Genomic DNA, 12,805 nt, shown 5'->3' with positions numbered 1-12,805 from the left:
TATAAAATGGGGCTGCGGACTGCAGCGGGTTTTCCGTGCAGGTGTTCTCGTATGGCTTCAGTATGGAAGAGGGAGATTGCCCTCCCATCTAGGCAAGAGACTTGCTGGGAGTTAGTCCGTTCTGGGTCTCTGTGCCACCTGCTCCCACTATGAAAACTTTATGACCAATAAAAACAGGAAGTAGGCCATTCCCAGAGCTCAGGTTTTATATTTTCCTGCCCCAAAGGACAACATAAAACCCATGTTAACCTTAGATTTTATATACTTCAGGTGTTCAAAACAGGGTACGTTGGGATACGGGGAACTTGAAAAAGGGGACATGTGACCCCGGCATCCTGAAATCAGGTGTGGGCAGAAAGAAACAAGACACCTGGTAATTAAAGCAAACCCAAGGCCAGATGAATAATAAATCCAGCAGAGAAACAGGGGGATGTGTCACCAGTGAGGGCCCGCAGTGGGTTTCAGTGGGTGACCCGTCGTCCTTAATGGAAACTGCGTATGTTAACATTCAGATGCCATCTGAAAAATGAAAATCGTCCTTCCTTTTCACTCCGTGTTTATCAGGGCAGCAGCTTTGGGATCTCTTTAGGATAGGTCAGGCTTAAAACAGCAACACTGTTCATTTTCTTTAATATGTATACACATGTGAGTGCCATTTCTGCAGGACCCTCTGCTAGAGGGAGTTATGCAAAAGAGTATTAAATGTAATTTTTCTTTTTAAGGATTTGCAGCCTCGTGACAATATGAGCCAAGCAGATACAAAGACAGATATCTGTAATAAAACGGGAGAGCAGATGCCAACAGCCAGGGGAAAGGTGAGTGTTAGTTCCTAAATATCTATCAGACTGGTTACATTGAAATTGGTTGGAAAATAAAGTAACAGCTTTTCTAGCATTTACTCTCCACGTGGTCACAGCCTGGGCATTACCTGGAACCTTGTTAGAAATGTAACACTTCTAGCCCTATCCTGGACCCACTGCATCAAATCTGCCTTTTTAATAAGCTTTTGGGACCATTTGTGTGCACATCAAAGTTAAGGAAGCGCTAATCTGAGCTGTGGAATTAGACACTCCAGGAGTAGGATCCTGGGAACATGCATTTTGGAAAAGCTCCCCAGAAGATTCTGGGATCTAATTATCTAGGGGAAGTCCGTGCTTACTGGAGACTTGGGACATTGCAGAGACCCTGTACATAAGTAGGCTGGAGTCGGGTCTGGAGAGTTGATGGGGAGTAGGGAGTGAAGCCAGTTCTGTGTAAGCAAAGGGATGGGGGCCATAGTGATTGTTTCTTGTAAAGTGAACTCTCCTGTAGCCTCTCCATCCTCTCTGTGGTCCTGTTTCTGCCTTCCTATGAATGTTTAGAGACAAACATGCATCAATTTCATTTTCCTTTTTTTTTTTTTTTTTAAGATTTTATTTACCTATTAGAGAGAGAGCACACGCATGCACAAGCTGGGGTGGTTGTGGTAGGGGGACAGAGGGAGAAGGAGGCTCCCTACTAAGCAGGGAGCCCAAGATCATAACCTGAGCTGATGGCAGACCTTTAACCAACTGAGCCACCCAGGTGCCCCACACATCTTTTTTTTTTTTTTTTTCTCTTTCTTTCTTTCTTTTTTTAATGGGAAGAATAACTGTTCCTGTTTTGGGTTGTAGCAATCCTTCCAATGTCCCTTTATTGCTAGATTCCATTCCCTCTACTTTCCTCTAAGACCTTGCCCCAACAATGACCCCCTTATTCCCATATCTTCAGTCTTTCCTTCTCTATGAGCTCCTTCCCCTCAGTTGTAAACATGAGCAAATTTCTGCCATTCCAAACAAAACCTGCCTTTGACCTCACATCTCCCTCCTGCTACTGCCTGTCACCCTCCTACCCTCCACAGCTTTGAGAAAATGAAAACTGAGTTTCTTTCATTTGTTGGTTTTACAAAAAGAGATACATATTCATTATGTAAAATTAGAAAATAATATAGTCATAGAGAGAGCAAAAGAGAAGGCATAACCATAATATCAATAGCTAAAGATAATAATCAACATGGTTGTACTTCTAATATATTTCTATGCATGAAAGTACTTTAAAAGCATAAAATGTATCCTAAGTTCACACTATTTTATAATGTGAAAATTACATTTTTAATATTATGCACCTTGAATTGTCATTCAGTGACAATGCCTTTTAATTTGCAATGTCATTCTTCATGCTTGTTATCTTGAACTTACAAGGCACGTGTTTCTCCCCATGCACACACACCTTCCCTGGCATACTCTCCTTGAACCTGCTTGTTAATTCTCCTCCCAGTGCCACCTGCCAAAAGATGCTCTACCTACCAATGTTAGTATTCTTCATCTGGGTTTTTTACTGCAGAAACAAAGATAGAATTATAAAACAGACTTTCACAACTTATGGTATAGGCACTAAAGATACTAGCAAGAAAAGGTGTGTGTTCGTGAGTCTTTCAGGGATCTGAGAAAATTTATGCCACAACTGTGGGCAGCGTATCCAAGGTCACCATGACTAGGATTCCCAGGGGCAAGATTGAAAGGGGGGTTCAAATGGATCAAGCTTGGGTTCTTCACCTTTTGAGTTGAATCCAGGGATAGAAAAGATGGAGAGATCCTGGATTCTATGATCTGAGAGTAGAGGGGCACTGGGTTCTGTGTTCCCAGAGTCCCAGGACTACCATGACTAGGAGAGTAGAGCAGAAGCAGAGCAGTATACCCCACGAAGCTTACTATGGCCCCAGATTGGTTTGGGAGGAGGATTAAGTTTACCTGTGCCCTTATAAATGGCACAGGGATTAGATGAACAAGAAAGGGCTGGAGAATATAAAGGGTCTTGAGCCAAGGGCACATCTATCAACTGCCAAAGCAGGGAGTGGTATGATCACCCATCAACTTTTGCACATTACAGTCAACCTCAACTCCTCTTGTACTTTGCTTTGGGAAGCAGTATAATTTAGTGGTTGGGTCTGGGTTATACCACCCTACAGACTTTGGCTCAAAGTTTTGTCACTTACCAAAGCTATGTAACTTTGACCAAGTTACTTGACCTCTCTAAGCTTGCTGTTTAAAAAAAAAAAAAAAATCCTACTTCATAGGATTAAGTGTGGATCAAATAATATATAGTTATTATCCCTACTTCTATATAATAACTCATCAAATGGTAGCTGTTCTTTTTATTATTATTTGCCCAACTGGTGAAGGAGACTTGAAGATTCTATTTTCTAAACCCACACTCTTCCAACTGGCAGCCACAAATGCATAGGACAGTTAATCACTTGAAATGCAGTTTACCAAAATTGAGATGTGCATTAAGTTTAAAATGTTGGGCTTCAAAAAAGTACCGAGAGAGAGAGAGAGAGAGAAGAAAAGAAACTGCCTCGGGAAAAAAAATGTTGTCTTGATTGTATGTCAAAATGATAATACTTTTGGTATATCTGGTTAAATGTTATTAAAATTAATTTCATTTGTTAGTCTTATTTTTTTTTTTAAGTAAAAACTTTCAAACCTACCATCTACACTGTTGCCTGGCTGATACTTCTAAAATGTTAGAAAATCTTTTCCCCCTACCTCGAGGGTAAATCCCGTCTCATGTTGGCACACAGAGCCCCTGGGGAGGGTAGTTTCTACCTCTCTAGACTTTCCCTGGACTGTTTCTCATTTTCCCCATGGGAACCAGCTGCTTCAAGCTGTTCATGCTTCTAGGATTTGGACATCATTTCCTTTTAGTCACCCTGTCTACCCAAAGAATTCCTTCTTTATCCTTAAGAAGTATCTTGTTACCTGTGTGAAGTTTCCCCCACCTCTTCTTTTTTTTTTTTTTTTTTTTTTACATAGCCTCTCTCATTCTCTTTCTCTGTTACTGACTACTCCATTTGGACTTTGGGTTTCTTAAGAACAGGGATTGTAATTTATTAACTGTCTATATCTACCACAGGTATCATAATATCTGTAACATACAGAGTCTACAAAATATTTAAAGACAGGTAGGATAGATCGGGGTGGGGGGAGCTTTAAAAAAAAATGAGCACGCAAACCATAAAAGCAACAACTAAACATTCAGTATTGTCTATTTGTGTATTTGAAAAAAAAAAAATGTCTGAGACATACCAGTTGGCTAAGTAAATAATGTAACATCTTTCCCTAAGATAATGAATGCATTTTGTATCAGAACTAGTATTCAAGTTCACAGCCAAATTTGATTTTCCCATTCCCTAGTTCAGCTAATGGAAACAATGATAAATAATACATACACCTCTTGAAACAGGAAATTCTTTAATAGATACTGTAGAAATATATCAATTTAGTCTTTGGCATGATCCTAATCTTCTCTAAATAAAACAAAACAAAACAAAACAAAAAACGAAAAAACAAACCAGTGATTACTTATGTTTGTTGGAAATTATATTGTTTTATGATTTCTACTACGAAACTCTCATGAGTGACTCCGTCTATAAGGCCTCGAGGTATGCTCTTTGAAAGTTTGCAAGCCTCTTTCCTTCCGAGGTATTGTCTCCATAGATTGTCTCTTGTCTGACAGAAACCTGGCCTGGGAATTACCCTTGCCCGTTGGGAGAACACTGAAACCGCTATCAGGTGCTAATGATTTCTGAACCAGACAAAAACAACAGAGAGACGTGAACACGGATTTCTGTGCTGTCATCCCCTTCCTGGTGATTTATTAACTGGAAGGTACTGCTTGCTTTCCAAGGAGGAACAGTTAGGGAAGGTCTACACTCATCTCTGCAATTTCTTAAGATCCTAAAAACAGATATAAATTAGGGATAGTATCCTGACCTAATTTTCCAGGCAAGGGTTACCCAATAGGTCAGTCGGCTAATTCCAGATTTTGATGTACTGTGAAAAAGTATGGTCATTGGATCAAAAAGTCAGCTGGGGGAAGAGGGGAGTTGGCCTTTAAGGGGAGGATAGATGACAGATGACATCATCATTGGCAGTGGCCTTGCTTGCCTTTGGGGACCAAAGTTTCATAAATTATCACAGATTAATGTTTGTGCAGCACGAGTTGTATAGAAGAAAAGAGATATGATGCACTTTGTAGGAATTACCAGTACTAGGAAAGAATTTACCACAAAAAAAAGATATTTCTGTTGAAGTGAGTCTAAAATCCTAATACAGATGCATTCCATTTTAAAACTGACTATTGTGACATACCAAGGCACAGTTTTTTTTTGTGCCAGAACTTTACTATGATTAGCATTGTTATTGGTAATTAAATATTGTGCTAATAGATAAGAATAAATATAATTTCTTTCTCATTTAAGACGGCCAATTTCGCATTTATCCTTGTTAAAAATTCTGTATAAACATAACTTAATTGACTGGCTACAACAGGCATCAGCAAACTTTTCCTGTAAACAGCCACATAATACATGTTTTTAGCAGTGTCGGCAGTATGGTTTCTGTAATAGTTGTTCACCTCTGTCCTTTTATCGTGACAGCAACTATGGACAATATGTAAATGAAAACATGGCTGTGTTCCAATGAAACTTTATTGATAAAGACAGTGGGCTGGTCTCAGTTCCCAGGAAGAGATTGCTGATCCCTCTGCTACAGTATAATACAGTGTACTATCTCCTAGATACACCTGAATTTACTCAGCCTCCTTCTTACTGCGGGCCATTGAGATTACTCCCCAAATCTCCTTACTCTACTAAAAAAATTTAAATAAACATCTCTATGATTAAAACTTTCTGTGCATTTCCATTGCCCTTAGAATAGATTCCTAGAAGTGGGATTTCTAGGTCAAAGGCTATAAATACTTTTCAGACTGCCTATTCTTTTGCCACTTGTGGGAAGTGTGAATTGGTGTGTCATCTCTGGAACACAGTTTGGCAATGCTTAATTGATGCCTCCCTGAGATCTTAGTAGTTCTAAATATGCTTGTTTGTAAAGAAAGGCAAAGAAAGAAAGCTGTGTGGATTTTATGTTTAAGAAAAAAGGGGGAAAAATGGTATCTTGGTGAAATAGTTGTGTGTGTGTGTGTGTATGTGTGTGACTGATGACAGTAGTTCAACTTTTTTTTCAAGTTTATTATCCATTTACATTTATTCTGTTACAAAATTTCCATTTGTATCTTGACCCATTGGTTTGTTTTCTCTCTCTCTCCATTTTATTTTTTCCTCTCCAATTTTATTTCTGTTAGATACATTTTAGGTGGTAAAAATCTAAAAGCCCATGTTCTAGAGTCCAACTGCCCAGATTTATACCTTGACTCTGCTACTTCCTGGTCATGTGACCTTACTAAGCCTTCCTATGCCTCAATGTTCATGGCTCTAAAATGGAGTCCATAAGAATATCTACCTTATGTCATTGCTCTGAAAAAAGAATGTAAAGCCCTTTATGTGTTGTCCAACACATAGTAAATGTTCGGTGGATAATTGAAGGCACAATTCTGTCATTAGTTAGGTGCTCATTATGTATCTGATGATCAAATGTTTTTTCTTTTCTCTTCATTGTGGTTTAATTTTAAAAATTTCCCTCAGCGTTATTTGGCTGTAAGTTATGAAGACAGGCTCTAAATTGATTGGTTTTCCAAATAGCTGGCCAATTATCCCAATTTTATTCTTTTATTATTGAATAGTACATTCCTTCTTCATTAGTTTGTGCTGTGACCTTTATCAAATATTTTGCTTTTTCCCATTTTAGTATCTGCCTTTGGGAAAGCTAGTGTCTTAAGTTTATCTGTTGGTTTATTCTAGCTTCTTCACCATTGGCTTAATTATTACGGCTTTATAACGTTGTAACACCCAATAATGTGACTAACTTGCATTACTCTCATCAACCAGGTTTTTTTCTTAGACATTCCCGTAAGTTTACTCTCCCAGTTGCATTTTTGGCCATGTTGTCAACTTACAACAAGAATTGCTGCTACGTGAATTCAGATCAGAAGCACATGCTACTTGTGGAATCATTTGAGAATTAACATTGTGATAACCATGATTCTTCCCATACTGGAGCACAATGTATATTCTCATTTATTCAATTTTTCTTTTCTATGTTTCTCTTTTCTTAAGATTTTATTTATGTATTTATTTTTGAGAGAGTGGATCCAAGGGTGTGGGGGAGATGGAGAGGGGGAGGGACAAGCAGACTCATCACTGGGCATGGAGCAGAAGCAGGGCTCAATCTCATGTCTCTGAGATCATGACCTGAGCTGACTCAGTTGGTGGTGCCAGCTGAGCCACCTCTTCTTTCATAGGCACCCCTCTTCTTTCATATTTTTCAATGGCATTGTGCCACTCCCCGTATCATGAAAAAATAGTTTATTGAAAATTAATTGTGTGCAAGGCATTGCTCTAAGGACTTCCCATGTATTAATATTTTTTAACTCCTAAGACTATAAGGGAGAGGTTTATCATTATCCTGATTTAACAGTCATGACACTGAGGAACATGGAGGGCAAGTGATTTGTCCCTAATCACTAGGTCCAAAGTCAGAACCAGAGCCTGTCTCCAAAAGCCCATGTTCTTAGATTCTGTGGTATACCCATTATGTACATTAGATATTAAGAAAATTGTTAGATTATCATAGTGGCTGTATGAATGAGGTCATTTTTCCTCTAAAATATTCCTTTTAATTGGTTACTGCTAACATAGGAAAAATAGTTGCCTATTATTGATAAACCCTTATAATTTGTAAGCAAAAATCTACTTTGAGAGACTTAAAAAAAAAACCAGAAAATTGGATGCAGATTATGTGGCAAGGAAAAAAAAAGAAAGAAAGCTAAAATTGAGATATATCCACTAAAAAACTTGGTTTGTTGTTGAATTTTTTCTTGTGAATTGGGAAAAGAATAATTTGCAGCAGAATAACCTGGGTAGTTTGGGGGGGAAAAACAAAACAAAACAAAACAAAACAAACCCTTTGTCTTGAAAACAGAGTTTGAGAAACATGACCAGTGATAATTCTCTATGAAAAGGTCCACGGACTCCCAAGAGAAGGAATCTGAGTTTTCCTGTAAGTTAGTAATCTCTCCTATGACTTCCTTAATGTTTTTCATTTGTTCTTCATAAGAAGAAGTTAATAGTGTACTACTGGCTTTTCAGTATTTTACTACATCTACTAGAGTTTTTCATGCTCTCAATACCTTGTTGTCCTTCCTGAATGTTATGAGCAATCTGTTATGGACAAATTGGGCAGCTATATGCCTTGCCCCCCTTCCCCAGACGTACATGTGTGCAGCTACACAGGTGTGAGGAAGTTGTAATCAACTGTTGTCCATCAAATAATAGGCTATTCAGGACAATTAAAATATCAAGCATTTGGAAATAATCTTGCCAGAGAATTTCCTGACAATTGGCAATTGCTACATGAATGTCACTCTCAGGGAAAGGAGAGGGTTTCTGATTTGAAATTAGAGCCCCAGAAGATAAGGATCCCTACACAACCGAAGAATCTATAAGAACACGGGGTTTCTAAAATTCAAGGTGATCCATTGGCCCATCAGTCTCATTAAAGGGGAAGACTTCTCTCTCTGGTTCTGGCTGCTACCCTTACAGGTTAAGGGTGAAGTGAATTATGCTATATTCAGGAACAACAATGAGGAAAACACAATACAGGCAAACTCAATGAATCACTTTCCTTGGACTCCAGAAAATGTATGTGTGATTGCTTTGTTAAATATAAGCCCATCAGCCAAATTGAATGGTACTTGCTAATTGTTGTTGCTACTTTAGCTGTCCTCCTTATTCTTCTTCATCCTCATCTTTGTCTTATATAAAGTAGCTACCTTTGCCTTTACATCCAGCATTTTTTCCCAGCTTTTTTCATTGGATTCCTCATCTTCTATTATACTCAACTCTTCTTGTGCCACTTGTCTCTTTACATTACAATGTAATATTCACAGAGCAGGGAGTGTACATTTCAGTACATTCACAGAGCCTAAAAGAGTATGGGACATAGTAAGTGCTCAATAAATATATGTTGGGATGGATAATACAACATTGCTTGGAGATTAAGAAAAAATTACTTCTGTCTTTCAAGGTTATTCTGAGTAGAGGGAACTGTGCTTAATTAGGCTTTTGATGCATTAATGAACTACAACAATGTTTTATGTGGGCCTCCTATGTCCTAGGCACCCTGATAGGTTCTCTGAAAGATTTAGAAAAATATAAAGCCATGGTTCTCGTCATGAAGATTCTTCTAGTCTATGAGCAAAGACAAACCTGTAAAAATATGTTTACATTACAATATGGTAGGTGTTAAAATTAAAAAAAATAATACTAACTTAGGAGCAAACAGTTGGCCTGTAATTAGCAGCCATGGTATAGGGACAATTTTTCCAGAAAAGATGGATGATTAAACCAAGTACAAAAGTATGGAAAGGAGTTTTCCAGGATTCTGAAATGGTAGAGGACATTATGAGATTTGTCAGAGTATGAAGGTATGAAAAATATAGTCTGTTAATCTCCATGAATCTGGGATTTTGGAGAATCCATACATCTCAGCCTATAAGTCAACTTGAGGCTCAAAATGAACCACAGGCTCTTGATCAGTTCCACAGCTGTCCCCGGGCTGTGTTGTCAAAAGGGGTGTGAATCTCCAGAGAGCCAATGATGAAGTGATAAGATGCTCAGGTTTTTTTTCTAACACTTCAATCCGATAGGAGTTTCTCCTCAAATATTTGGTGACCATGTGGTTTGGCTGAAGGGAAGAACGTTTATGAACACAACAGAATATTGGCATCAGAATGTCCTAGATATCTGAATCCTAAGGGACTGACCGGGCTGGACATCAAACCAAGATTCTGATAAAAGGAGATAACAGAGATTGGCCAAAGAAGGAAAGGTGCTTTGCTTAGCCTGAGTCAGATGTACCGAGAGACGCTTAGGAAGCAGCTAACTCAGGAAGTTTTGAGCTCGTGAAAAGGTAAGTCAAAACTTTAAACTTCAATAATTTGTAGCCATAGATTTTTTTTTTTTTCTATTCTGTTAAGTGATAGCTATTGGCTCTGGTCTAGATGCTTCTGTCATATGCCTTTAATATTGTCTCTAAAATGAATGTTAATAAGAACTGTTTAGTGATCATTTTGTCGTTGTTGTTGTTTGTTTGTTTTCATTTTCTTTTCTTTTCAGTGTTCCAAAATCCATTGTTTATGCACCACACCCAGTGCTCCATGTAATCCGTGCCTTCCTTAATACCCACTACCAGGCTCCCCCAATCCCCCACCCTCCTCCCCTCCAAAACCCTCAGTTTGTTTCTCAGAGTCCACAGTCTCTCATGGTTTATCTCTCCTTTTGATATGATCATTTATTTAACATTGGGATGTATTGTAATTAAAGATTGTTTTGGATCTTTTCATTCCACACATGAGAAAACTGAGCCTCAGAGAAAGGATATGGCTTATCTGAGTAACACAGTTGGTCGAGGTTTGTGACGGGAACCAGGGACCTGACTTCTAATTCGGTTTCCTTGCTAGAATATCTATAAATTGGGTTCATATTTTGATCTCTTCTCGTGGAGAGGATATGGATATCAAATCATATACAGTTAAGTTTGAGTTCCAAGTTCAGAGCTCTTATCTATGTGAATTTAGATAAATTACTTTAAATTCTGAGCCTCAGTTTTCTCATCTGTGAAATGGGGGTTAGAGGCTAGGGAGATAAAAGATCATATTTGTAAGATCTCTAGCCCAGGGCCTTTGTCAGTCCAGACAGTAAGTACATGTTAACTGATGATATAAGTGCCTCAAATCACAGGTTGGGTTTTGCTCTGAAGAAGTAGTCTGATTGCAAAGCCGCATTTTGGATTCTACAACCATAAATGAGAACTCTCTAAGTGAATTTCAGCTGAATTTCTGTCTCAAGGTTTTCATATAAAATAAACATTCCTGTTTCCTTGACATTTGAATGGTAAAGAAGAGAGTAGAGTTAATAGCTTTTCAAAATCTAGTGATGCTTCTTCCCACTCTTGTAGGTCCTCGATCAAAGAGTGATAGCATTTATTGAGGTTCATGATCAGCAAGAGAAGAAGATACACCTTTGAAACCATTACCATGAGATATTACTTCATACCTGTCAGGACATCAGTTTTCAAATACACAAGAGATAACGAGTGTTGGCAGACATGTGAGGGCACAGGAACTCTTGTATCTTACTCATGGGAATGGAAATTGGTCCATGTAATGCAAAAATCAGTATAGTAGTCTAGGGATGCCTGGGTGACTCAGTCAGTGAAGCGTCTGACTTTGGCTCAGGTCATGATCCCATCGTCCTGGGACTGAGCCCCATATTGGACTCCTTGCTCAGCTTTTTCCTCTGCTGGCTGTTCCCCCTGCTTGTGTTCACTCTCTCTCTGATGAATAAATAAATAAAATCTTGAAAAAAAAAATAAAGAAAAGCAGTCTGGTAGTCTCTCAAAAAATTGAAACTAGAACTTACATGCAATCCAGCTGTCCTACTTCTAGGTATAATTTCAAAGGAATTGAAATTAGAATCTTAAAGAGATAATATGCAACTCCCCAGAGTTTTTATCAGACTTGTTCACGTGAACCTCCAGCAATGATTAGCAACAGTTTAGATTTTCCTGGTTCCCATGGAGATTTCTGCTCTGGTAACTTGTGATTCTCTGTATTTCCCTGTATGTGTCTCCAGTTTTGGTGGAAGCAATTTGCTGTGGCAGATCTGAGAAGAGTTGTTGATTTTTCGGCTTGATCAGTTTTTTATTTGTTGTTAGCATGGTGTGTCAACTTCCAAACTTCGTATATCCCAGACGAGAACCATTCATTTTTTAAAACTTCTATGGTGCTTTAAATTGAGGGATACATTATTCTAGATATACAGGGCTATGATACAGAGATATGTCTAATGACATTTTCAAATTACTGGACTTGAGACCTCATTCTTGGATTCTAATCATTTTCAAAGTCACCATCTGCTAAAGAAGTCAATTAATCATATTATTAGAGGCAGGTTCCCATATACATCTATGCAGAGTAGGTAATTTTAAATGGTTAATTCCTAAAGACAATGATGAAAGGAGGGAAGAGATATTTTGAAAAATATAGGATCGTAGACAATTTAGTTCAACAGAAATAGAACCTGAATATTTTACCTAAAAACTCCAAATCATCCCTAGTTTTCAACCTAAATTTATTTGAATTAAAGTTTGAATTTTGTCTTCTCAAGAGACCTTCCATAGGAGCTTTGGTAAATTTCTAATTATGTATCAACTCACAGTGCTTAAAATGGAAGGGGAACACCCACAATGGAAGGGGAGAGCCCATAATGCTTCACTGTATCCCTGTCTGTTGCAAATGAGCTTTGCTAAAGGAACAGAAGGGAGATGAATGGAAGAGCATTTAAGGAATCAGAGCACAATACGCCAACCCAAGTGAGGCCTGTGCAGCTCTTGTTTGTTTTTGGTAGATTCACCATTACTAGCCTTTAGGTGATGGAAGCTGTGCTATCTCCGAATTCTTTCAGACAATAACATCTTTTGTCTGGATATATTTGCATCCTAATGTTGCAGAAGACCTGGTAATGCGCTGGTAAGAAAGAGAGCTCAGGTTGTCCCCCTCACTTAAACTTCTAAAATTATTTTATTTTGCAGAAGATTTCTGGAGTGTAAAAGCCCTGGGATTCAGGGGTCCCTCTCAGTCAGCGAGGCTCACTTACCTTGAGGCAAATACTTGACACTTTTTTCTTGGATGCGACCCTTCAGTGGGAAGCCAGTGTATCAGTCAGATGTCACCTTCACCTTGCCCAAGGCAGATTTCTTCAGATTTGGGATGTGTTCTCTAAGTTTTCACTGCTAGACCTGTCCCTTCCTGTATTCACAGAAGGTTA

The 12,805-nt window shown here is 38.4% G+C and overlaps 1 protein-coding gene across 3 annotated transcripts in view; it reads left to right on the top strand.

The window, feature by feature from the left end:
- Positions 1 to 713: 713 nt before the first annotated feature.
- Positions 714 to 12,805, top strand: part of KCNJ16 (potassium inwardly rectifying channel subfamily J member 16) — an 88,135-nt gene continuing 76,043 nt past the window's right edge. For all 3 annotated transcript variants that reach the window (XM_059148732.1, XM_059148729.1, XM_059148731.1), the window contains exons 1-2: positions 714 to 815; positions 9,625 to 9,887. The gene's annotated coding sequence lies outside the window, so the exon portion shown is untranslated. The remainder of the gene's footprint in view (positions 816 to 9,624; positions 9,888 to 12,805) is intronic.

The sequence above is a fragment of the Mustela lutreola genome, chromosome 15 (assembly GCF_030435805.1).
Source record: "Mustela lutreola isolate mMusLut2 chromosome 15, mMusLut2.pri, whole genome shotgun sequence".
Lineage (NCBI taxonomy): Eukaryota > Metazoa > Chordata > Mammalia > Carnivora > Mustelidae > Mustela > Mustela lutreola.
The sequence above is the reverse complement of the archived record's forward strand: the minus strand, read 5'-3'. Positions and strand labels throughout refer to the sequence as shown.